The following is a 27367-nucleotide window of genomic DNA, read 5'->3' as shown; positions in this document are numbered from 1 at the left end:
ACAGAGGAGGCAAGGACAGCATGGGAAGCCTGGATATTCTAGGCTACAGTGGCACTACAAGAACCCAACTCCAATTGGGCTCCTGAACAAGGATGGCATTATAGGGCCCATCCAAGATTTCGATGACAGGGAGATCGATGGCAATCGGTGACATATATCTAAAATCTAAAGCCTTCTGCTATCTTCTCTACTTGACCTTCCTAATCTTAAACCAAACCTTCAAGGGGAGAAAGAGAATTGGTTCAGTATATTTAACAGTTCATATCTTAATAGAAAAATATAACATGCAAATCTATGTGCTATTGAAATTTTAAACCACAATGGGAGAGACTATTATGTAATTACTAAAATATCTTAGGAAAGTTAACACTGCAAGCCTTCCCTTCAGCTCACCCTTAGTGAGCATAGACTATTTGCCAAGCTCTGGACTAGGCCTCTGGCTTTGTTTTGTAAACCAAAAAGTATCTGAGACAGGTCTCAATCAATTTAGAAAATTTATCTTGCCAAGGTTAAGTATGCACCTGTGACACAGCCTCAGGAGGTCCTCACGACATATACCCAAGGTAGTCGGGGCACAGCTTGGTTTTATACCTTTTAGGGAGACATGAGACCAATCAATATATGTAAGATACACATTGGTTCAGTCCAAAAAGGCAGGACAACTCGAAGTGGGGAGGGGACTTCCAGGTCATAGGTAGAGACAAATGGTTGCATTCTTTTGAGTTTCTGATTATTCTTTCACTGAATACACAATTTACAGGAATATTCACTTATCCCTTAGTCTGGCTTAGTCAAACAATAGGGCAAAGGAAGCAATCAGATATCCTTTAGTCTCACGTGAGGAGAGGAATAACTTTGAGTTCTGTCTGTTCATAAGGAATTTCCTTGTGAGCAAATTGTGAGGGAGGTACATAGCTTTTAAAGAAATCTTTGTAGTTATCTTATTTAGGAATAGAACAGTAGGCAGGTTTTTCCTGTCCAGCTTGACTTTTCCCAGCTAGACTTTTCCCTTTGGCTTAGTGATTTTGGGGTCCCGAGATATATTTTGTTTTTATATTCCCCCCTGCCTTTTAAAAATCTTTCAGAGAAAGCATTTTAGAAGAAAATGAGTCCTCTGGTCTTAGGTTTGTCTGATCTCTCATGGCTAGGATGCTTTATTCCTAGATGAGTAGGTCCCATGTTATTGGAAAAGCTCATGTTTAGTAGGTTGTGAAGTCTCATGTCCTATGAAAAGAAAACAGGGGGAGGAAGGGAGAAAAGCAACAACAAACAAGCAAGAACAATCCTGGAAAATCTATATAGGCCATATTACTCTGAAGTCCATGCATCAGTAGGCAGGTATGAAAGTGGCTTGTGTATGTAAATAGGTTGCTGTTATTTTCTTCTGAAGTTGTCTAGCTTCAGTTTGCAGGGCTTGAAGAAAGCACAGCTTAATATTTAGTGATTTTAAATGAGGAAAAATGGGGAAGAAGGGAAAGGAAAGAAGGACAATTTGAAAACATCATTTTGGAGACTTGTAGCCAGGAAAAATTTTAGAATTCAGTCTAAACTATAGGAAATAGTAAAAATTGAAAAACACTAGGCAAGACTGGAATCTAACAGGTATACTATAGTTTATTTTGAAACTTTTTTTTTCTCTTTCCAGTCCTGTTTTCACTAAAGACAAATCAAAGGACAAATTCATTTGCAAAATAAGTTTTAGTCTTATGGCTGGAGTATTTGCATAAAGTCAGCAAGAATAATTATTTGTCATATAGTCTTCTCTTTTTTTAAAATTGACTTTGCTGGAACTTTATTCCACAAGGAATCTTAGATTCAACTTTAATGCCTTAAGCCCAACCTGTGCCTGCAAATACTTGTATTAATTGGGTGAATTCCTCACCTCGAGGTCCCAAGAAAACTTAGGTCTCCTGGGCCTGTCAGAAAGTGACATTCTTTACTTACCACACGTTAGGAGACTGTACAGGGACTGTGTAGATAAGGTACGAGGATAGCTTTTACAAGGGGCTTTTATTGGCCCTGTAAGTCAACTTCGATTTCTTAAAGGAATCTGTATCCGAAAGTATGTTATTCCTGTCAATACCTTGGTAAAATAACCAGTTTTTCCAGTTATGTCCTGTTACAAAAGAAAATAGATTCTTATTGCACTTATGCAAATAACTATATTGCTGTAAGTTAAGAATACGCACAACTAGTTTCCAAATTTTGGAGAGATCAGGTAGAGAGAAATATGCTCTAAATTTTGTTTATACAAGTATACTTAAGTGTTAAAAGCTGTAAATAGCTCTAAAGAAAAGTTTTCTTGGCTCTGAAAAACAAAGGATGAGCAACATTTTGAGCAAAAGTCATAATTATTTCAGTTTTCTATTAGTTCAGTCTATGCAAGTAACTAAAAAGTATCTGAGACAAGTCTCAATCAATTGAGAAAATTTATTTTGCCAAGTGTCAGGTCCAGGGGCAGGTTCCAGCCCATGCTGAGGTCGAAAGGAAGTGGGTGGATGGGTGGCAGATAGCTGAAAGAACACTCGGGTCAAGGGAGTGGGGGGCGTAGGCAGGTGAAAGATGGTTTTATTCAGCAGCTCTCTTACACTGTCTCTGTCTTCGCTAATTGCTGCAGCTACTCCCATACACAGCCGCAAGGCCAGCTCTCCCTTCAGGGTCAGCAGCTTAACTCTTTCCCTCTGGGTGCAAGCAAGCCAAACTGTGTCCTGGCTTCCCGCTGTCCATCTGCAAGACAGACAGCTCTGGCTCTCTCTCTTTCTCTGGGTGCACCTGTACAGCGTCAGCAAGGTAGTTGTACCTTTTGCAGACAATAGTGGCTCTGAGCTGAGTGATGAGCCTTCCCATGTTATGGCTACATGGCTGTGATTATATAACAAGTGGAGTTATGTGCCTAAACTTGTTGAGTCATGCAGGATGTTTACCTCAGCCTATGTCTGCCTGGCTTCAGTGCAGCCATGTTCCTTACACCAAGGTTAAGGATGCGCCTGTGACACAGCCTCAGTATGTCCTGACAACATGTGCTCAAGGTGGTTGGGATACAGCTTGGTTTTATATGTTTTAGGGAGACATGAGACATCGATTAATATATGTAAGATGTACATTGGTTCAGTCCAGAAAGGTGGGACAACTCGAAGCAGGGAGGGGGCATCCAGGTCATAGGTAAATAAGAGACAAATGGTTGCATTCTTTTGAGTTTCTGATTAGCCTTTCACTGAATGCACAATTTACAGGAATAGTCACTTATGCCTTAGTCTGGCTTAGTGAAACAATAGGGCAAAGGAAGCAATCAGATATGCATTTGTTGCACAGGAACAGAGGGATGACTTTGAGTTCTGTCTGTCCTTTGTCCATGATTTTCCTTATGGGCAAATTATGAGAGAGGTATGTAGCTTTTGAACAAATCTTTGTAACTATCTTATTTAGGAATAGAATGAGAGGCAAGTTTGTCTGATACAGTTTCCAGCTTGACTTTTCCCTTTGGCTTAGTGATTTGGGGGTTCCGAGATTTATTTTCCTTTCAAAGTTTCTACCCACTTTTAATACCCTTTCATTTTTTCCAAGTCTTGGATGCAAACCTAGCTAATGAATTGCACTGTGTCCTTTCCGTTAATGCTATGCTTGGTAACAGAATAAAGAAATATTAGTGTCCTGACAACTGACTATCAGCTGTCCAGCTGTTCTGCCCCTCCTTACTACAAATAGTGTCACTCTGGTCATGGGAGAAGCTAAGCATCATAAAAACTGAATCTTTTTAAAGTCATATTGAGAGAAATAGTCCTGTGATATTATAATATATTAGGTCTTTGTCCCTGGTTCCCATCACAAAGCTCCTAAAACCCTTGAAATTTCCTGACAAATAGGATTATCTTCTTATTTATAATGTGTCCCTTTGGATTACATCTGAGTTTATGCTAATGATATAACTCAGAGTGTGACTCCTAGGTAGCCCAGGATAGGGCCGGTCACCTGAAAAAACAGGTAATAGAGGATTAGAGGATTGGCAAGTTGGAACTTTCAGCCTCACCCACCAACATCCAGGAAAGACGGGAAAGCAGGGCTAAGGGATGAGTTCTATAAAATCTCTTTAATAATTTTTTTTTCTAGGCATAGTGGCTCATGCCTGTAATTCCAGCACTTTGGAAAGCTGAGGTAGAAGTATTGCTTGAGGGCAGGATTTCAAGTTCAGCCTGGGTAACATAGCAAGACCCCATCTCTACAAAAAAAAAATTTTTTTTTAATTATCGATGCATGATGATGCATACCTGTAGTCCTAGCTACTCGGGAGGCTGAGGTGGGAGGATCGCTTGACCCCAGGAGTTCACAGCTGCAGTGAACTATGATCAGGTCACTGCACTGAAGCCTGGGTCACAGAGTGATACCCTGTCTCTAAAAATAATAATAAAAACATAAAATGAAGTATTTTTCATTGACATGATTTTGTACACATTTATGGGGTGTAATGTGGTGTGTGTGTGTTTGGGAGATAGGGTCTCCACTCTGTTGCCCTCACTGGAGTACAGTACAGTCGCTTGATTATAACTCACAGCAGCCTTGGACTCCTGAGCTCAAGGGATTCTCCTGCCCCAGCCTTCTAAGTAGTTAGGACTACAGGTACACACCACCATGCCCAACTAATTTTTAAAAATGTTTTGTAGAGATAGGGTATCACTATGATGCCTAGGCTCGTCGCAAACTCCTGGCCTCAAGCGATCCTCCTGCCTTGATCTCACAAAGTGTCAGGACTACAGGTATGAGCCACTGCGCCCAGCCTAATGTAATTTTGTTTTGATACATGTATATATTGTGTAATGATCAAATGATCAGAGTAATTAGCATATCCATCACCTCAAACATGTATTATTTCTTTGTGATAGGAACATATAAATCCTCTCTTCTAACTATTTTGAGAACTACAACACCTTGTTGTTTACTATAGTCACCCTACTGTGCCATAGGACACCAGAACTATAAAAACTCTTGAACAATGAGATTTGATGAGCTTCCAGATTGCTGAACACACAGAGGTGCCTGGAAGGTTATACACCTGTATTTATGCCAGTATTATGCTGTTTTGGGTTACTATGGCTTTATAGCATATTTTGAAGTCAGGTAGTGTGATGCTTCCAGCTTTGTTCTTTTTTTCTCAGGATTGTTGTGGCTATTTGGGGTCTTTTGTGGTTTCATATGAATTTTAGGATTGTTTTTTCTATTTCCATCAAGAATGTTGTTGGCACTTTGGTAGGGATTGCAATCTGTAGATCACTTTGTATCATATTATATAGGTAGCAAGGCAAACAATAGAGTGAAGAGACCACTGTAGATCACTTTGGGTAGTATGGATATTTTAACAGTATTAATTCTTCCAATCCATGAGCATGAGATGTCTATTTTTTTTGGTATCCTCTTCAATTTATTTCATCAGTGTTTCATAGTTTTCTTTGTAAGAGATCTTTACTTCTGTGGTTAAATTTATTCCTAGGGTTTTTTGTGGGGTTTTTTGTAGCAATTATAAATGGGATCGCTTTTTTGATTTATTTTTCCAATTGTTTGCTGTTGGCATATACAAATGCTACTGAGTTTTGTATGTCGATTATGTATCTTGCAACTTTACTGAATTTGATTATCAGTTCTAATAATTTTTGGTAGAGTCTTTAGGATTTTCCAGATATAAGATCATGTCATCAATGAACAAGGATAATTTAAGTTCATCCTTTCCAAATTGGATGCCCTTTAAGTCTTTCTCTTGCCCAATTACTTTGGCTAGGACTTTCAGGACTATGTTTAATAAAAATAGTAAAATTGGTCATCCTTATCTTCTTTCAGTTCTTAGAGGAAAGACTGCCAATTTTTCCCCAGAAAGACTACCAATTTTTCCCCATTCAGCATGATGTTAGCTGTGGGTTTGTCATATATGGCCTTTATTGTTTTGAGATATGTTCCTTCTATACCCAGTTTGTTGAGTTTTTGTCATGAAAAGATACTGAATTTTACTGAATGCTTTTTTCAGCATCTGTTGAAATCATCATGGACAAAAATGTCCTTAGTTTTGTTAATGTGATATAACACATTTATTGATTTGTGTATGGTGAACCATTTTACATCCTTGCAGCAAATCCCACTTGATCATGGTGAATGATCTCTTTAATGTGATGTTGAACTTGGTTTGCTAGTATTTTATTGGGAATTTTTACATCTATGTTCATCAGGAATATTGGCCTGTAGTTTTGTTGTTGTTGTTGTTGTTGTTGTTGTTGTTGTTGTTGTTGTATCTTTGTCTGGTTTTCCTGTCAGGGTAATGCTGGCCACATATAATGAATTTGGAAGTATTCCCTACTGTTCAATTTTTTTGGAATAATTTGAATAGAATTTATATTTGTTCTTAAAATGTTTGGTAGAATTCATTGTGGAAGCCATCTGCTCCTGGGTTTTTCTTTGATCAGAGACTTTTTATTACTGCTTTGATCTCATTACTTGTTACTGGTCTGTTCAGGCTTTCTATTTCTTATAGGTCATATGTGTCCAAGAATTTAACCATCTTATAGGTTTTCCAGTTTGCTGGTATGTAGTTGGTCATAATGGTCTCTCGTGATCCTTTACATTTCTGTGGTATTTCTGTGGTATTAGTTTTAATGTCTCCTTTTCCTTTCTGATTTTATTTATTTGGGTCTTCTCTCTTTTTTCTTACTTGGTCTACCTAAAGATTTGTCAATTTTGCTTGTTTATCCCTTTGGAAAACTATTTGTTTCATTGATCTTTTGTATTTTTTTATAATCTCAATTTCATTTATTTCGGTGCTGATCTTTATTATTTTCTCCCTTCCTTCCTTCCTTCCTTCCTTCCTTCCTTCCTTCCTTCCTTCCTTCCTTCCTTCCTTCCTTCCTTCCTCTCTTTCTCTCTTTCTTTTTGAGACAGAATCTTGCTCTGCTCCCCAGGCTGGAGTGCAGTGGTGTGATCATGGCTCACTGCAGCCTCAACCTCCTGGGCTTAAACACTCCTCCTGCCTCAGCTGCCTAAGTAGCTGGGACTACAGGCACATGCCATCATTCCTGGCTAATTTTCAAACTTTTTTTGTAGACACAGTCTCACTTTGTTGCCCAGGTGGGTCTCAGACAATCATCCTGCCTCAGTCTCCCAAGGTGCTGTGATTAAAATGTGATTAAAACACCCAACCTTGTTACATTCTTTCTACTAATTTAGGGTTTGATTTGTTCTTGCTTTTCTAGTTCCTGGAGGTGCATCATTAGGTTATTTGAAGTCTTTCTACTTTTAAAAAAAAATTTATTTTTCATTCTTGTGGGTATATAGTAGGTACATATATTTATGGGTACATGAGATGTGTGGATACAGGCATGCAATGTATAATAATCACATCATGGAGAATGGGGTATCCATCCCCTCAAGTGATTATTCTTTGTATTACAAACAATCCAATTATACTCTTTTAGTTATTTTAAAATGTACAATTAAATTATTATTAACTATAGACATCCTGTTGTGCTATCAAATAGTAGGTGTCATTCATTCTAACTATTTTTTGGTACCCATTAATCATCCCTGACTCCCCTACCACCCTTCCCAGCCTCTGGTAATCAACCTTCTACTACGTCCATGAGTTCAACTGTTTTGATCTTTAGATCCCACAAATAAGAAAATACAATGTTTGTCTTTCTGTGCCTAGTGCCCCCCAAAGCACTAGGATTACAGGTGTGGGCCTCTATGCCCAGCCCAAATGACTTTATTATTGCACGTTCATATCCTTTTCTTTCAGATTGAATAACTCTCTAGCATTTTCTTGCAAGACAGGTCTGGTGATGATGAATTCATTCACCTTTTGTTTGTCTTAGAAAGTCTTTATCTCTCCTACATGTTTGAAGGATAGCTTTGTTGGGTGTATTATTCTCAGTTTTTGCCTTCAGCACTTTGAATATATCATCTCACTCTCTCCTGTCCTGTACCATTTCTGCTGACAGTCTGTTGCCAGACAAATCAAAGTCCTTTATATGTTATTTGCTTTTATTTCTCTTGCTGCTTTTAGGATCTTGTCTTTGTCCTTGACCTCTGAGAGCTTAATATATATTTTGGTGTAGTCCTATTTGGGTTTAATCTGCTTGGTAATCTTTGACTTTCCTGTATCTGGATATTTATATGTTTCTCTAGGTTTGGGAAGTTTTCTGTTATTTCTTTGAATAAGCTATCGACCCCCTTTTCTTTCTCAACTTCCTCTTGAGGGCCAATGACTCAGATTTGCTCTTTTGAAGTTATTTTCTAGTTCTTGTAGGTATTCTTCATTCCTTTCCCTTCTTTTTTCTTTTTTTCTTCTCTATGTATTTTCAAATAGACTATCTTTGAGCTCACTCTTTCTTCTGCTTGATCAGTTCTGCTGTTGATACCTCTGTGATGAGTTTTTCAGTTCAGCCAATGTATTTCTCAGTTCCAGGTATCTGTTTGATTTTTTCTCATCATTTCCATTTCTTCATTAAATTTCTCTGATACATTTCTAAATTGCGTTTCTGTATTAACTTGGAGATTGCGAGTATCTTCAAAACTGCTATTTTGAATTCTTTTTTTTTTTTTTTTTTTTTTTTTTTCTTTGAGATGGAGTCTCGCTCTGTCACCCAGGCTGGAGTGCAGTGGCCGGATCTCAGCTCACTGCAAGCTCCGCCTCCCGGGTTTACGCCATTCTCCTGCCTCAGCCTCCCAAGTAACTGGGACTACAGGCGCCCGCCACATCGCCCGGCTAGTTTTTTTGTATTTTTTTAGTAGAGACGGGGTTTCACCGTGTTAGCCAGGATGGTCTCGATCTCCTGACCTCGTGATCCACCCGTCTCGGCCTCCCAAAGTGCTGGGATTACAGGCTTGAGCCACCGCGCCCGGCCTATTTTGAATTCTTGATCTGACTCCTGTCACTTTGCTATCTGAGAGCTCACATGTTGCTCTCTCATTGGGGTTGATCACTGGTTCCTTGCTTTGTCCATTTGGAGAGGTCATCGTTCACTGTTTGCTGTTATTTCTTATGTATGTAGATCTATGTCTTCGCGTTAAAGAATTGGTTATTTTTTCAAGTCTTTCCTGTCTGAGTTGGTTTGTGTGTTTAGAGGTTCTGTGCGATTTGCCCGTTGATTCCCTTAGCCCTAGATTGCTGCCTTCTCTTGAGCACTAGATGGCGCCCTAAGCACAGCTTTTCTGTAGCTCTCCAAGTGCTGCCCATTGCAGGTAAGGGGAGATTCCAAAGGGGACTCCTCAGCTGTGTGGGGAAGCTGGCTATGGCTTCGTGCTCAGAGGTTCCCTGCAGGGTGCCTCCTACAGTGTGGTGCTGCTAAACCACCTCTCTAATTTGGTGTCCCCTTTTTCTATAGTGGAGAGCAGACCCCGAGTTTCTAGTGCTGGGCCATGTGGCCCCACCTCCAAGGTTTGTCTCCACCTGTCCTTAGGTGGAGGCACTTGTGATGCTTCCTGTGAGTTGAGACAGGAACAACTTTCTTGCATAGGAACCCAAGATGATGGGGAAGCTGGCTGTCCACTTTGATCTCACTTTTTCCAATGTAGAAACCATGAGTCTTGGAGGATTTTTCCATGTGGTGTCTAGTAGTTTGGGGGAGGGGCATTGTGGATAGAGAAGTCCATTTCTCTCACTTTCAGCTCATAGTTTTTCACTTCTCTGTGGCCTCAGGGATTGTCACAGCTTTGGCTTTGAGTTCTTGTGATAAATGTGGCACTGGATAGTTGTTTTTGGTTTTCAGTGGGCAGGGGGAGTGAATCCAGATTGCTTCTACTCTGTCTTTCGTGACATTACTCCCCAACTCTGAAGTTTTGAGAATAAGTGACTGAAGAATTGTAATGCCATTATCCAAGCTAGGGGACATGGAACATGTCATGGTAAATAAATAGGTCAGGTTGCGCTTGTTGAATTTGAGAGTCATCTGCAACTAAATGGACTATAAGAATCTTGACCTTGGCATTCAGGAGAGAGAGCTGAGATAAAAGCATAGATCTATAAATCATGAGTGTGAAGGGATGGTGGTTGAATCCCTTAGAGTGGAGGGGATCATAAAGGTAGAGAGGGTAGAGTGAGAATTCAAAAGTGCCAAGAACTGGACTTTGAGCAACCAACTCCTACACCTTGAGGAATGGGTAGAAGAGAAGTGAGCATACTAAGACAGGGAGCAGCAGTTGGAGAGATAGGAGAAAATTCCAAAAAGTGCTGGTCATAGAAACCAAGGGAAGAGAGACATTCAGAAAAGAGAAAGTAGCTTTTTTGCAATGGGTTTGCCACTAGAACATAGGTTGTCTTGAAAACCACCCCTAAAAACCAAAATGGGAAAGGAAAAGACTCATATCAATATTGTCATCATGGACATGTAGATTCAGGCAAGTCCACTACTACTGGCCATCTAATCTACAAATGCAGTGGCATCAACAAAAGAACCACTGAAAAATTCAGAAGAAGGTTGCTAAGATAGGAAAGGGCTCCTTCAAGTATGCCTGGGTCTTGGATAAACTGAAAGCTGAATGGTATCACCACTGATATTTCCCTGTGGAAATTTGAGACCAGTAAGTACTACATGATTATCATTGATGCCCCAGGATACAGAGTCTTCATCAAAAACACAATTACGGGCCGAGCACAGTGGCTCACGCCTGTAATCTGGGCACTTTGGGAGGCCGAGGTGGGCAGATCACTTGAGGTCAAGAGTTCGAGATCAGCCTGGCCAACATGGTGAAACCCCATCTTTACTGAAAATACAAAAATTAGCTGGGTGTGGTGGCATGCATCTGTAATCCCAGCTACTCGGGAGGTTGAGGCAGGAGAATCACTGGAACCCGGGAGGTGGAGATTGTAGTGAGCCAAGATCATACCACTGCACTCTGGACTGGGGAACAGAGCATGACCTTGCCTCAAAAACAAACAAAACAAAACAAAACAAAAAACGACTACAGGCACATCTCAAGCTGACTGTGCTCTCTTGATAATTGCTGCTGGTGTTGGTGAATTTGAAGTTGGTATCTCCAAGAATGGGCAGACCCATGAGCATGCCCTTCTGGCTTACATGCTGGCTGTGAAACAACTACTTGTTAGTGTTAACAAAATGGATTCCACTTAGTCACCCTACCACCAGACGAGATACAAGGAAATCAGCACTTACATTAAGAAAATTGGCTACAACCCTGACACAGTAGCATTTGTGCCAATTTCTGGTTGGCATGGTGACAGCATGCTGGAGCCAAGTGCTAATATGCCTTGGTTCTAGGAATGGAAAGTCACCTGTAAAGATAGCAATGCCAGTGGAACCATGCTGCTTGAAGCTCTGGACTTTATTCTACCATCAGGTCATCCAACTTACGAGCCCTTGTGTCTGTGTCTCCAGGATGTCTACAAGATTGTTGGTATTGGTACTGTACCTGTGGGCCGAGCAGAGACTGGTGTTCTCAAACCTGGCATGGTGGTCAACTTTGCTCCAGTCAATGTTAGAACTGAAGTAAAGTCTATTGAAATGCACCATGAAGCTTTGAGTGAATCTCTTCCTGGGGACAATGTGGGCCTCAATGTGAACAAGGTGTTTGCCCACTTAATAAAATCGGATATAAAGAACAAGAAGGCTAAGTTGTTATAAACGTCAGTTAGCATGCCTTACAGTTCTTGGTGGCTTAGATCACCACTTTATATTTCAAAGTATCTGAATAAAGACAGCTTCACAGTTGCTCCCAAGTCTTCATATCTGAAAGAATCCTTTTACAAATCTGAAATGGAACAATTTGATATTTATTACAGAATCATCGTGGTCTTGAAAGAAATCAGTGATTTACATTTGTAACCATATTTCCAAAGAGAATGTCTTTTGTATGAAATGGGGGAATGTAAGAGGTACATAGATTATTTACAACTGTCTCTGTCAAGCATTTGCCCTTTATTTGTGTCCATTGCTGGATTCAACACTCTATTGGCATATCCATACTTAATTTTTTTGTTGTTGCTGCTGTTGTTCTGATTAAAAACATGCATTACATTCTTTCTAAGAAAAAAAAAAAGAATGTGTCTGCCAAAGATGTTCATCATGGCAGTGTTGCTGGTGACAGCAAAAATGACCCACCAATGGAAGCATCTGAGTTCATTGCTCAGGTGATTATCCTGAACCATCTAGGCCAAATCAGTGCTGGCTATGCCCTGTACTAGATTGTCACACATCTCACATTCCTTGCAAGTGTTCTGAGCTGAAAGAAAAGATGACCATTCTGGTAAAAAGCTAGAATATGGCCCTAAATTCTTGAAATCTGATGATGCTGCCATGATTGTAGTTCCTAGCAAGACCATGTGTGTTAAGAGCTTCTCTGAATATTCTGACTATCTGACTATTCTTCTCTGGGTCATTTTGTGGGGAAATATACCTTTATACCAAGTATAGAGCCAAGTATGAACTTACACAACAGGTTATATAGGTTATATAACAAGTGGAGGTGTGCACCTGCATGCCAAACTCGCTGAGACAGACAGTTGCCATGGGTGCAGAGGACAAGAAGGTGGCTAGAGCTGGCAAGGTCACCAAGTCTGTCCAGAAAGCTCAGAAGTCTAAATGAATATTATCCCTAAAACATGCCACCCCCGTCTTTTTTGTTGTTGTTGTTGTTTGTTGTTTGTTTTTTTTTTTTTGGTTTGTTTGTTTGTTTTGAGACAGGTTCTCACTCTGTTGCCCTGGCTGGAGCACGGTGGCACGATCTCTGCTCACTACAACCTCTGCCTCCTGGGTTCAAGCAGTCCTCCTGCCTTAGACTCCCAAGTAGCTGGGACTACAGGCATGTGCCACCATGCCTGACTAGGTCTCATTATATTGCCCGGACTGGTCTCAAACTCCTGGGCTCAAGTGATCTACCCATCTCAGCCTTCCAAAATGTTGGGAGTACAGGCATGAGCTACGGTGCCTGGCCTGAGTCTTAATCAGTGATGGAAGGGTCTCAGAACTGTTTGTTTCAATTGGCCACTTAAATTTAGTCGTAAAAGATTGGTTAATGATAACAATGCATTGTAAAACCTTCGGAAGAAAGGAGAATGTTTTGTGAACTTTTTTTTTTTTTTTTTTTTTGGCATCTGGTAGTTTTAAGTTATTTAGTTTTTAAAATCAGCACTTTTTAGCGGAAACAACTTGACCAAATACCTGTCACAGAAATTTGAGACCCATTAAAACCAAATTTAATGAGGAAAAAAGAGAGAGTAGTCAACAGTGTTAAGAGTACAAAGAAATAAAGTAGACTAAGATCTGGATGTGATGTTTTATAAGTTTCTGACGAATTAAAATAGTGTTTTAAAAGCCAGAGTCATATTCAAAGAACTACAGAGAAAATGGGAGGAAGAAAAATGCTTTTGCAATAAACTTAGGGTGCCATTTAAAGAAGTTTGACATCAAAAAGAAAGCAAGGGTAATAGATGGGTTACTTAAGTGTCATGTACAAATCTCTTCCTTTTTTTTTCAAAATTGAATTTTTTTTTGTAATGTCTATAATCCTGTGTCTGATTTGCAAATTTGGATGTAAAATAAGAATCACTTGAGCACAGTTGCAGAGTTTGATCAGAGAAGCAGAGTGAAAAGCAATAAGGGATGATTACAGTAATTAGACCATATGCAATTGTGGAAGCAGGGTGTCAGGTCCTGGGGTCTGGGTCCAACACATGCTGAAGTCCAGAAGGAGTGGGTGGATGAGCAGAAAGAACATTCAGGGGGCTGTAGGCAGGTGAATATGGTTTTATTCAGCAGCAGCTTTTATTAACAGCTTTCTCACACTAGCTCTCTCACACTGGCCACCCTGTCTTGGCTGCTTGAGCCGCGGCTCCCACACACAGCTGTGCAGCCAGCTCTCCTTTGCCTTCAGGGTCAGCAGTTTAACTCTTTTTCTCTCTGGGGGCATGAGCAAGCCAAGCTGTGTCCTGACTCTCTCCCGTCCATCTGCAAGACTGACAGTTTTCGCTCTCTCTCTTTCTCTGAGCACCAGCGCACCCACCACCATGTTGAGCCAAGCTGAGCCCCAACAGCCCTGTACAGCATTAGCAGGGCAAATATACCTTTATACCAAGTATAGAGCCAAGTATGAACTTACACAAACAGGTTATGTAACAAGTGGAGGTGTGCGCCTGCATGCCAAACTTGCTGAGTCATGCAGGCCTGGATATCCACTTCGGCTTATTCCTTGACCAAAGCACATCCGTGTACCTTACACTCCACCCCTTAGGCTGAGGGAGACTTAGGTCTTGGGCACACAGGTTTGATACTCAGGTTTTGCACACAGGCCTGACATATAAACTTTGGGCATGCAGGCCTGATACATACACAGGCTTGACACATAAGCCTGACACACAAGCTTTGGGCATGCAGGCCCAATACATACATAAGCTTTTGGGCACTCAAGCCCATTATATACATAAGCTTTGATGAACTGCCCAGCTATTGGCGCAGATCACCATAGGTTGTCACATCCTTGGTGATTACCAGTCACACTGCCCTGAGTTTAGTTTATTAGCCGCCTTGCCCACACCTGGTTTCAAAACACATGGTGTTAGTACTAGGCTGGACTGCACCCAAGCTAGATCTAGCTGTGTGCCATGCCCTATCAGGAATGAGGGGATACCCTTCCTAATGGTGAAGTCTCAGGGATTAGGAGTGCCTCAGGCCCCATGGCCTTATCTTGCATTAGGACTACAGGTCCCAAGACCTCTTGCAACTTAGCTGCTAAGGTTTTTGTACTTAGCATACTTCACCATTTCAAGTAGGCACCCCACTTCGCTAAAGTGGATGTCTGTGCTGTCTCTGTCCAGGGGGTCATTACCCATGAATGCACCCATCCCACTATTAATAACTGCTTCTCTATTAGTAAGCACCAGAGCTCAGGTCCCGTCCACAGTTGGTACTAACAGCCCACTGGTGCTTCCAAGTGCTCCATGCACTGCTATAGGCCCTAGCCAAAATTATCTGTGGTTACATGCACATTCAGTGTAAATGAGCACCCTAGTTTACTACCCAGAAAGGCTGTCTCAGCCTCATCACCCCAATCCCAGGCAAGAGGGACACTGCCACTTTTAAACCTGCAAGAGAATCAGAGGTTAACAAAACATTATTAACAAAACCACAACATATGGTGGGGCCTATACAGTAGCGCTGCAGCAACACTGTGAAAGTCCATTGTCACTGTCCCATGAAGGCAAATTGTTACTTGCTCTCTGGAGCATTGTCAGTTGACAAGAATGCATTAGCCAAGTCCACCACACAATGGCACTGCCAAGTTCCGTTGTCAAGTAGTCTATTAAGTCTGTGATAGATGACACAGCTGCCAAGCCATGCAAAACATCCACCCAGAATGTCTTCAGGTATGGATGCGAGAGACATACATAGCGCATAAGCGGAAAGCCAAGCAGCTGATGCCAAGATGCAGAGATACAGGTTTCACTTTCACTTACCAGTCTTCATAGTTGTCAATAAATGCAGCTCTGCCCAGAAACTTATCCGGGTGTCAGGGACCAGTGGATTGCCAAGTCCAAATGTGGCTCCTGTTGTCCGGTGCCCTCCAAGCTGGGCATCTCGGCCAGTTCTCTTATCAAACAGAAAAGGCTTTACACTTCCACCAACTGTAGCAGGTACTCTTTGAAAACTGGAATGCTTGAGCGGGACTGGGTTGCGCAGCAAGGTCCTTCTCCCAAATGACTTGCACTAAGTCTGTGCACGACTACCGACATTATTTGCTTAACTCCCTCAACTCAGCAGGGGCACAGGCACCAAAGGAAGGGTGCTCCACCACAGCAGGGGGTCTCTGGGCCTACTCGTGTGGCCCAGTAGCTGCTCATGATCTATTTTGTGGTGGATCATTGGGCAAGCCTGCCATGGAGGTTCTTCCTCCTCCCTGCACTGAGTCCCACAAGAACTGGGCATGAACTTCCCACAGCACAATTACAAACACTCATCTGACTCTGCCAGCAAAGGCATGCTTCTTCTCAGTGCTGTGCACTTCCAGGTGCTTCAGTGCCTTCTCCATACTCACAGGAGACCCACCCACTGCCTCCCATGTTTCCACTGGAGCCCATCTTCACAGCACAGCCACCACCGGGTATCACAGCCCATGCTGCGGCCACAAAGCCAACCTGGGAGCCCTCAGGGACTGGGGCCCACTCACCTCATCCCATTCTCATCACCAGTTGTCAGGTCCCGGGATCCAGGTCCAGCCCATGCTGAAGTCCAGAGGGAGTTGGTGGATGAGCAGAAAGAACACTTGGGGGGCCGTAGGCAGGTGAATATGGTTTTATTCAGCAGCAGCTTTTATTAACAGCTTTCTCACACTAGCTCTCACACTGTTCGCCCTGTCTCAGCTGCGTGAGCCAGTGGCTCCCAAAGACAGTTGTGTATCTGGCTCTCCCTTGCCTTCAGGGTCAGCAGCTTAACTCTTTCTCTCTGGGCATGAGCAAGCCAAGCTGTGTGCTGGCTCCCTCCTGTCCATCTGCAAGACGGACAGCTTTGGCTCTCTCTCTGGGCACCAGCGTGCCCGCCATGGTAAGCCATGTTGAGCCGAGTGGAGTCCCAAGAGCCCCTGTAGAACGTTAGCAGGGCAGTTATACCTTTTACAGACAATAGTGGCTTAGAGTGAAGTATAAACTTACATAAACAGGTTATATAACAAGTGGAGGTATGCGCCTGCATGCCAAACTCACTGAGTCATGCAGGCCTGGATATTCACCTTGGCCTATTTCTTGACCAAAGAACATCCATGTACCTTACACAGGGGAAGAAATCTATGGAAGGCTATTGTCTCTGCACTTATGGCAGTCTGAAATCACTGTAGATATTCAGGGCCCACAGTTGGGAAGAAGAGGTGTATGTGGTGTGGGGGAAAGCAAGGACAAACTGGAACCTGCAAGGATTAACTTGAATATCTAGGACAAAGTAAATCCCGTGAAGACTTACTGGAACCTGCGTCTGTCTCTTATTGCCTCCAACCTAGAGAAAGAGCTGACATCCATAGTGATGGAAATGCACACATAACTGACCTAGGACTTGGAGAAGTTGAAGAAGGAGATCTTGTCAGAGTTGGAGTTGCTGCAGGTCCTGCTGCTGCCCCACACCAACAAGGTGTGCCAGTGGATCAGTGCCAGTGTACGCCAGTGGCAACAGTGCCTGGTCCTACCAAACTTCAGAATATAGTATCTGTTGCTTCACTCCCACTTCCCAAGCCCTGCCCAAATTTTCCTCCTGGTCCAGTCTCAGAACCATATTGGGAAGGCAATTCCAGGAAACTATGTTTCTAGCTTAGCTAAGTTGGCAAAGCCACTTCAACAACTGTGAGACAAATACAGACCAGTAGAATGTGACTGGTCACTATTAGAGAAAAGGATAACACACAGTAGAGAAAAAAGAATCCCAAACCAAAAAACGTATGGGTCATTCTGCGCATCAGTTATGGACAAGGACTTCTCAGTGTTTGGTGCTCACATTCAACAAAAGCTGTGTCCAAGAAGGACTCATTTAACCAGTATCATCTACCCCAACAATCCTGAGTGTCTATGTCCACAATGTTCAGCAGAGCAGAAGAGGAAGAAACAGTAAGCATGGAGTTACTGGCAGCATTTTGGAATGCTTCTGGTCACCATGAATTTTGGTCACTGACCTCTGACTTCTGAAATAAGCCATCCAACACTGAACCTTTCACCCAGCTTTTCAAAGAGGGTGAGTGTTCCCTTATTTTTAAAGCAACCATTGGTGAAATAAAGGTGACACATAAATTAGATTCACTGTATAGGCTTTGGTAAAAGTTGTGATTTGTTTCCAAAGCTTCAGATAGAAATGAATCCCAGTGTGACACATGGATATCTTTTCAGTTTAAAAGCAAAGTTTCAGAGGTGAAAACTTCGGCTTCTGTGCTCTCACCCACCCCTCTGAGGAATACGAAATAGCTGGGGGCCCATGGATAAAACAGAAAAGCGGTGGAGAATAGCTTGAAGGCACCAGGAGGCTAGACAGATGGCTGTAAAGATATTCTGCTTATTTTATGGGGTAAGCCGTGCTTTGAGCATTTTCTAAAGGGGAAAGAAAGGTGAGCAACTTTATTTATCACAAAACAGTTGATTTTTTACTTACTTTACTTACAAATGACTATGGTTTGAATATTTGTCCCCTCCAAAACTCATGTTGAAATTTAATCCCCAGTGTGGCAGTATCGAGAGGTGGAGTCTTGGGGCTTTTAAGAGGTGATGGGTCATAAGGGCTCTGCCCTCATGAATGGACTAATCCATCCATGGATTAATGGGTCAATAGATTTAATGAGTTATCATGGTAGTGGCTTCATAAGAAGAGGAAGAGAGACCCAAGCTAGGATACTCAGCCCCCTCACCTTGTGATGCTCTGTGCTGTCTAGGAAGTTAACAGAGAATCCCCACCAGCTAGAGGGTCCTCACCAGATGCAGTCACTTGACCTTGGGCTTTTCAGCCTCCATAACCATATGAAATAAATTCCTTTTCTTTATAAATTACACAGTTTTAGATATTCTATTATAAGCAACAGAAAACAGACTAAGACAAGAACGTTTGATGAAAAGCTATGCCTTTTAAATTTTGACTGGCATTAAGTTATATAGATAGAACATAGTAACCTAGCTCAACAGACCACACATAATTTAAATTTATTACTTTTCTTCTCCATAGATTAAGTTAGAAAAAAGGAAATATTAATTTAGCTACTGAAGTTTTGCATCTAAAACCTTCTCTGTGAAATTCTGGCTAGTCTCTTTTAAAGAGTAATAGAAAATCATGGGCTTTATTTTGAAGAGCCAGTTTTCTTCAGCATTGTGGTAATAATAATAACTAATATTATTTAGGATTTGCTACATGCTAGGTATTAACCAACTATTTTACATGTATTATTGAATCCTTTTAACACTTCTAGGCTATCAGTATGATTATTCCCACTTAAAGATGAAGAAGGCCGGGCGCGGTGGCTCAAGCCTGTAATCCCAGCACTTTGGGAGGCCGAGACGGGCGGATCACGAGGTCAGGAGATCGAGACCATCCTGGCTAACACGGTGAAACCCCGTCTCTACTAAAAATACAAGAAAATTAGCCGGGCGAGGTGGCGGGCGCCTGTAGTCCCAGCTACTCGGGAGGCTGAGGCAGGAGAATGGCGTGAACCCGGGAGGCGGAGCTTGCAGTGAGCCGAGATCGCGCCACTGCACTCCAGCCTGGGGCACAGAGCAAGACTCCGTCTCAAAAAAAAAAAAAAAAAAAAAAAGATGAAGAAACTGGAGCACAGAAAGGTTATGACTTGTGTAAAGACACACAGTAAGTTCCAGAGCCACAGTTCAAACCCAGTCTATATCACTGCATTCTTACAAAGTTCACACTGATCAGTAGGTAGAAATCACTTCAGCAAAAGATGTCTGAACAGGAATAGTTAGTGCAGCATCTTTTATAAGGGTTTAACATTTGAAAAAGCTTATCTGTCTACCTATCAATAAGGGACTGGTTAAACTGATGAAGTTAATCTATTCAGTGGACTAGTTTTGCATCTGTTAGGAGTTATATTACAGAGATGTACAGACAGTGTGATCCAGTTTTAGTAAACATATTTACCAGTATTCATATACATTAAAAAGTCTGGAAAATTATACAGCAAAAATACTAACAATGATCATTGTGAAGTGGTAGGATTCTAGGTAATTTAAAATTTGTCCCAATTTTTCCTACAATAATCATGTAATAAAGAATAGAATAAAATCTTTAAAACTCACACCACTGTTCTTTTACTGAGAAACACTGCTTCTCTTTTGAGTTGCAGACTGGAAATCAGCCCTGACTGCACTCAAGTGCTCTGTGACCTTGGACAAGTCACTTACCCTCTCTGGGTCTCCTGTTTCACATATATAACAAGAACGTGATTTAATTTTGCAGGTTCCTTTGTGTTCTAACATTCTTTGACTTAATGGAGCTGATTCTTAGCAAAGTTCTTTTTTAAAAAGAACAAATAGTGTGTGGAGATTTAAATGTTGATAAATGGTTTCTTCACACTTTATCTGTTTTCTTCAGCATGCGAAGTTATTATTTCCATTATTCCCTTCCCATGAGTCCTTTAAGAAGGGAAAGCTGGCTTTTTGCTCTCGCTGGGGATGGCGGAGGGAGGTACCCTGCTGAGGGGAAGGGGGATGCCTGAGACCTGGACTTCCTTGGGAGTCTGCTATGGAGTCGAAGGAAAACCAAGATTTCATTTTCAAGATGGAAAGTCCATCAGACTCAGCTGTGGTTTTACCTAGCACTCCTCAGACCTCTGCAAATCCATCATCTCCCTATACAAATAGTTCACGAAAACAACCTATGAGTGCAACACTTAGAGAAAGATTAAGGAAAGCAAGGTCTTCATTTAATTCCTGTTATAATGTGGTGAAACTTCTTAAAGTAGAGAATGAAGAAAACGATCAGACCTTTTCAGAGAAACCAGCATCTTCCACAGAGGAAAACTGTTTGGAATTTCAAGAAAGTTTTAAACACATAGACAGTGAATTTGAAGAAAATACAAATTTGAAAAATACTTTAAAGAATTTCAATGTCTGTGAATCTCAGTCACGTGACTCGGGGTCATGCAGTGCTCTCCAAAATGAGTTTGTGGATGAGAATCTTTCTACACAAAGATTAAACGATGAAAAAGGCAAATTGGTGAAGCAGGTTCAGGAGAAAGAAGACCTTCTTCAGAGGCTAAAACTATTCAAACTGTATGACAAAGAATGATCTATCTCCATTACAATTGTTAATAAAGAAGTGGAGAAGCGGGCCGGGCGCGGTGGCTCAAGCCTGTAATCCCAGCACTTTGGGAGGCCGAGATGGGCGGATCACGAGGTCAGGAGATCGAGACCATCCTGGCTAACACAGTGAAACCCCGTCTCTACTAAAAATACAAAAACTTAGCCGGGCGAAGTGGCAGGCGCCTGTAGTCCCAGCTACTCGGGAGGCTGAGGCAGGAGAATGGCGTAAACCCGGGAGGCGGAGCTTGCAGTGAGCTGAGATCCGGCCACTGCACTCCAGCCTGGGTGACAGAGCGAGACTCCGTCTCAAAAAAAAAAAAAAAAAAAGAAGTGGAGAAGCAGTAGCCAGCTGTTGCTTTGAGTTGCAGTCACCTGTGTCTGAAGAGAACAAGAAACTAAGGCTTACTCAATTTATAGAGTACTACGAGTTAGAAGATAAATTGCTACACTATAACAGAAGTGAAGAATAATTTATAGATGTTTAATTCCTGATTTTTGCTCCAGAATATCTTTGAGAATGATAACTTAATTAAAAGATACTTACTCATTTTAAAGGGAAGATAGAAACCATTAGGGCTCAGAGGAAGGTATCCCAGTGAACATCAATTAAGGGCACTCTAATATATAAATTATAAACTAAGTTCTAAAAGGAAAATTAGTATTTTGGATAGATTTGACAAAGAAAACTTGACATTTAAATCATGTTTAAAAAGTCATTTGGGCAGTTCTGGAAACTAGTTTTAATACAATCGTTTTATTGTGGCCAAAAGTTTTATTTTAAATGTTAAAAAAAAAAATTGTCCAATCTAGTGAATGTCTAAACCTAAAGTTTAAAAATTTCTGCCTCCTAAGTTTATGCACCTTGTTTACATCCATCTACCACATATTTCCATCTGATAATCTAGCAGGTAATTAAACCCATATGTCCAAAACTAAAAAAAAAAAAAAAAAAAAAAAAGGAACGTTAATGTTAACGCATTTCACCAGAAATGTGTCAAATCACTCTGGGAAAATAAGTGCCTTTTCCCAGAAAGACACTTTGTGACCAATACATTAACAGAGTGTGTTTGTTTGTTTGTTTTTGCCATATGTTGAAACAACACACGTCACAACCCAAGCAAAATAAGAAACAAAAGCAAACTATTCAAACACAATCCCCATTAGCTGTCCTTACTCCAGATTCTTGGCTTTGTTCCTAGGATCGCCTTTTACCTATATATCTGATTAATGATAATAATAATGATAACTACTAGCCTTTGTTTTACAGATATCCATAGGGCCATTTAAAATATTCGAGGCATAGTGAACGATGCTGAGCAGAGGAGGGCAACGAGAAAGAGTAGATTTTTTTTTAGAAAGTGGGTGGCTGGCTCGGTTGGCTCACTACCTGTCTAGGAATTAACCCAGGCATGGAGGCTGTACTTACAGGAGCGCGTGTCCTTGCATGGCCTTTGCCAAGAGGCTCTCAGGCGCCTTCTGTCGAGTTGGCCCTCACGCCGTCTCTGCCTGAGGGTTCTGGCTTTGCACCCAGCTCTCCTGACCAGCACCTTCCAAATTCACTTTTCACAAATGGCTGTTTCTCACCATTTGTGGGGTGATGTGATTCTAGGAGGTAATGTGAAGTCTGAGGGGTGATGTGGGGTAAAGTGGAGCTTGGAGAGGGGGACTGGCGTGGGGCATGTGTAGAGCCTGAGAGGTAATATACAGATTAGGGAATTGTGAAGGGGAGTCTGTGGGATAGGGGTGGAATGATGTGCAGTTTGCTGGGGTGAGGGGTGGGTGGGAATGTGCAGCCTGTGAGTTGCTGTGTCCCCAAGACCTACTCTCCACTATATGAGCATAGTCCCGGCACGACCCAAACCTTGGTGTCTCCTGCACCCCAGGAGACCTTAGCTCCAGTCAGGGGAATGGCAGAAAGCTTTCGTGCAGTTTCCTAGTCACGTTTTTAACTTGCCTCCTCTAATAAACTGAAAAAATCTGCCCTCAGCGAAGAAATGCTGTATTTTCTGTTATCCTTATCAACCGGAATAGTCTTTCAGCAATATATATTTATTATGAAATCAGAAGCTATTTTTCAACAAATGTGAATATTGAATATGTACTCCGCCCGCCAAAACACACCCCAGAGAAAGATCTCCCTAGAATCAATGGTCTGGAATCTTTTCACCTGTCTCACACTCCATGCCCTCTTCCATTTTTCACCCCCTAGCAGCCTCTTAGATTATGTATTCACCTTGGAACTATGATTCTGGGATCTTGCCCATTTATGTCTGCTTGCTAGCTGTGTGGCAGCAAGTAAATCACCAAACTACTCTGAACTAAAAACATCAACCTCATAGAGTCTATTCATTTATTCACTCACTCAACGCATGTTTACTGAGTCCCTACTCCTGTTGAACCCTCGGCTGGGTGCTGGTAATAACGTCAGTGAACAAGGCAGATGCTTCCCTTCCTCTAATGAAATTGGTCACCCAACTGGGGAGCCAGACAATATACCAATAAATACAAAACTGGTGGTATGTATGTCAATGTAAAGAACATGGTAAAACTAGAAAGAATACAAAGTCTTCTAATTTAGGATGTAGGTCATGGGAGGCCACTCCAAGGAAGGGACATGAAAGCTGAACCTGAAGGATAAATAAGAATGAGCCAGGTGAAAGATGATGGGCAGTGATTCCAAGCTGGGATATTTTCATATATTCCAAAAGAGGCCATGTGACTAGATGGTGAGGAGTGAGAAGAGAGGCTCCAGTAGTTTGAAGAGTTAAAGCAGGAGATAGATTAGGCAAAGCTTTGAAAGCCATGCTTAGAATTTTAAATCAAGTCCTAGGGTACAGTGGAAAGCCACTGTATTATTTTTTATCACTAACATGATCTGATGTAGGTTTGGGGAAGACTAATTTGGCTAATATGAAGATAACAGATGGGAGGGAATCAGGCATGAGTGCAGGAGCCTAGTAAGGAGCTATTGCAGGTGTTTAGGGAAAAGCTGATGATAGCAGTTTGGTTATGGGTGGCAACAGTGGAAGTGGTAAGTAACCAGATTCAGAGCATATTTTGAAGGAAGGGCACACAGGATATGCTGACATATTATATGTGGGGCTGAGAAAGAAGAAGGTATCAAGAATGGCGTCTTAGTCTGTTTGGGCTGCTACAACAAAATATCATAGACTGGCTGGCTTAAACAACACAGATTTATTTTCTTACAGCTCTAGAGGCTGGAAGTCTAAGGTCAGGATGCCAGTGTGCTCAGGTTCTGGTGAGAGTCGTCTTCCTTGCTTGCAGTTGGCTGCCTTCTCTCTGTGTACTCACTGGCCTTTCCTTTCACATTCCAGTGGAAAGAAAGAGTGGGGAGGGAGAGAAGGAAGGGGAGAGAGAGAGAAAATCTTCAGTTTTTTTTTTTGTTTTTTTTTTTTTTTTTGAGATGGAATCTTGCTGTCTCCCAGGCTGGAGTGCAGTGGCATGATCTCGGCTTACTAATGCAACCTCCGCCTCCCAGATTCAAGTGATTCTCCTACCTCAGCCTGCTGAGTAGCTGAGAAGATTACAGGGGTGTGCCAACATGCCCAGCTAATTTTTGTATTTTTAGTAGAGACAGGGTTTCACCATGTTGGTTGGCCAGGCTGGCCTCAAACTGCTGACCTCAGGTGATCCACCCGCCTCAGCCTCCAAAAGTGCTAGGATTACAGGCATGAGCCACCATGCCTGGTCAATCTTCCTCTTCTTATAAGGTTATAAGGCAACCAATTCTATTGGATTAGGACCCTACCCTGTGACCTCTTTTAACCTTAATTATCGCCTAAAAGCTGAATCTACAAATGCAGTCACATTGAGGATTACAACTTCAACATAGGAATTTGAGGCAGGGCACAATTAAGTCCATTGCAGATGGCAACTAGGTCTCTGGCTGTGAGAGTGAGGATTCAGGGAGGAGCAGTTTTAAGAAATTGCTCTGTATTAGTTTGTTCTTGCACTACTATAAAGAAATACCTGAAACTGGGTAATTTATAAAGAAAAGAGGTTTAATTGACTCAGCTACACAGGCTGTAGAGGAAGCATGACTTGGAGGTTTCAGGAAACTTACAATTATGGTAGAAGGGGAAGCAGGTACATCTTCACACAGCCAGAGCAGGAGGAAGACAGGAGAGGTGCTACACTTTTTTTTTTTTTTTTTTTTTTTTTTTTTGAGACGGAATCTCACTCTGTCGCCCAGGCTGGAGTGCAGTGGCACCATCTTGGCTCACTGCAACCTCCGCCTTCCAGATTCAAGCAATTCTCCTGCCTCAGCCTCCTGAGTAGCTGGGATTACAGGCACACACCACCATGCCCAGCTAATTTTTGTATTTGTAGTAGAGATAGGGTTTCACCATGTTGGTCAGGCTGTTCTCGAACTCCTGACCTCGTGATCTGCCTGCTTTGGCCTCCCAAAGTGCTGGGATTACAGGCGTAAGCCACCATGCCCAGCCAATGCTACACTTTTAAACAGCCAGATCTCATGATTACTCACTATCATTAGAACAAAACCAAAAGGGAAATCTGCCCCTATGATCTAATCACCTCCCACCAGGCCCCATCTCCAACACTAGGGACTACAATTTGATATGCGTTTGCAATATCAATTGCTGCATACCAAGTTCTCTCTGTTTTGGGCCTTTGTAATAGTCACAATGTCAGGTACTACTGGTGCTAAATGTGGTATTATGCACTGAGCTGCCTACAATCAATGGTAAGTCTCCAAGAAATCAAGGTCTTGTGCACAGGCCAGATGGGGTTATTGAATGGAGAAATAGCCTCATGAAACACTTTGGCTTCCTTAAGCTCAGCAATGATGGCAATTTTTTTTTTTGTCCCCTAGGCAGCTGATATTGTTTTTTGGGAAACAACAGTATTAGGTGTTGGTCATCAGGTGGTCCATGGTCTTCTATATTTCCCACTAAGATGGCCGTAACAATTGCAATTCCTGTCAGGGCTTGGGGGCAAAGGCAAGTGGGGGTACACATGGAAAACACATCAGTACCAATATTTCATTCAGTAGTGGGGCCATGACAATGGAGGTTAGTAGGAGCCCAAAATCGGAGAATATGATCTGTTTTCTCCTCATCTTGATGCAAGGGTTTGTGGGGATCACAGTCACCTGTGTACTGGTATCTAAAAGGGCTAAGAAGTGCAATTCCTCTCCACTTTTCAATTGAACTCTAACCTTGGCATAGGGCCTCTGGGTCCCCTGGGTACAGAAGGGTCTTGTTTATAACCCCTAATCTTTGGATCTTTGTTTGTAACCCCTAATCTTATTTATATTTGAAAGCTGAGTGTCAGAGCAAAAGTTGCTCAGGATCTCTGATTTGTCTCCAAATCCACCAGGAGAGGTGGAAGGCCATCACTGTGCAGACCCTAGCGGGACCACTTATCAAATTCCCATGGTCTGGTACTTGGCCTTGAGTTTCTTAGTGGGGAGCCCATCAATCTGCTTTCGTGGTTCCATTATTGAGTAATCAGACTCAGAGATCTCTTTGGGAAGGCCCTTGCCCAGATAGTCCAGAAGAGGGCACTCAAGTACTACTTTTATGCTCCTTTTTTGGAGGGGAGGGGTCAAATTTTGCTATTTTATCAGAAGCCACTTTTTCTGTGCCTGAGAATTTCTGTTAAGATCTGGATCACATAGCAGATTGATGGACTTGACCTCAGGAGGTGGCTTAATTGGGCTTGACAACAAGCAGGAGCAGCACAAACAAACCTATAAATCTAAGTCTGGTTAATCTTCTCATCTACTGTTCCCACTCCCTCATACTAGACCCAAGAAACCACCAGGAGGGCTGCAGGACCTCCATAGCCTCTGCGAAGGTGGTTGAGACACGTATTTCAGTAACTAGGTACTCATGATGTGTGGACCAAATCTGTCAGAGACCAAACAGTACCCAGCTGAGGAATGAGATGGTCGTTGGTATACATACAGTCTCATCTCCCCACCTTGCTCCTCCTCCTCAGAGAAAGTGGCCACTATCAAGGCACTATGGAGGAGGGGGTCTGTAGTGATGTACCCCTCAAGGAGCCACTTTCCTTTATGAAGTTTATTTAACAAGATTATCTTTTTCGTAATGGAAGCAAACTAGCCAAGTCTCTATGGTTTCTTCCTCTGAGCAAGTCTTCCTTCTGGCTTGGCTGCTGGGCACTGACCCTATCTAGTGAGATCACTGGACAAAGTGATTCTAAAGAGCTCTACATTATTTTTATTAGAAGCATGAGTCTCAGTAACATGCTGCATGGCATGTTGTCCATCAGCCCCAGGGAATTGCTTAGATCTAGGAATAGTTTTGGGGTACAAGTCAGTTTGCAGGGTCTCCAATGACTTCTGGACCCATCATCAGAGAACAGTGTCCAGGGAATTGTTTCTGTGGCTTCTTAGAGCCCCTCTGCTGGATCTCTAATTTGATCCCCTAGTTTATCTCAGCCGAGGTGATGGGGATAAACAGGAGGACCGATGGTTACCTTGGAACCAAAAGCTTTTATGAACCATTTTCTATCATCCTCCAAGTATACCCTGTGACTTACAATAGCAATTCCTGAGACCCATTGGCATGGCTGGTAAAGTGCTACGTGAGGTCTGCTAGC

The 27367-nt window shown here is 42.1% G+C and overlaps 1 protein-coding gene and 2 pseudogenes across 3 annotated transcripts in view; all 3 read left to right on the top strand.

Moving 5' to 3' along the window:
- The window catches only part of LOC114669783 (putative uncharacterized protein CXorf42), a 109832-nt gene that overhangs the window by 9013 nt on the left and 73452 nt on the right, over nucleotides 1-27367 (top strand). The gene's annotated exons all lie outside the window — the stretch shown is intronic.
- LOC114675073 (elongation factor 1-alpha 1-like) lies at nucleotides 10179-14929 on the top strand (annotated as a pseudogene). The gene is made up of 4 exons (XR_013413191.1): nucleotides 10179-10620; nucleotides 10942-11558; nucleotides 12032-12373; nucleotides 12486-14929. The product of XR_013413191.1 is annotated as an elongation factor 1-alpha 1-like (transcript).
- Nucleotides 20075-21243, top strand: LOC695154 (swi5-dependent recombination DNA repair protein 1 homolog; annotated as a pseudogene).

This window comes from Macaca mulatta, chromosome X (genome assembly GCF_049350105.2).
Source record: "Macaca mulatta isolate MMU2019108-1 chromosome X, T2T-MMU8v2.0, whole genome shotgun sequence".
Lineage (NCBI taxonomy): Eukaryota > Metazoa > Chordata > Mammalia > Primates > Cercopithecidae > Macaca > Macaca mulatta.
This window is presented reverse-complemented; position numbering and strand designations above follow the sequence as displayed.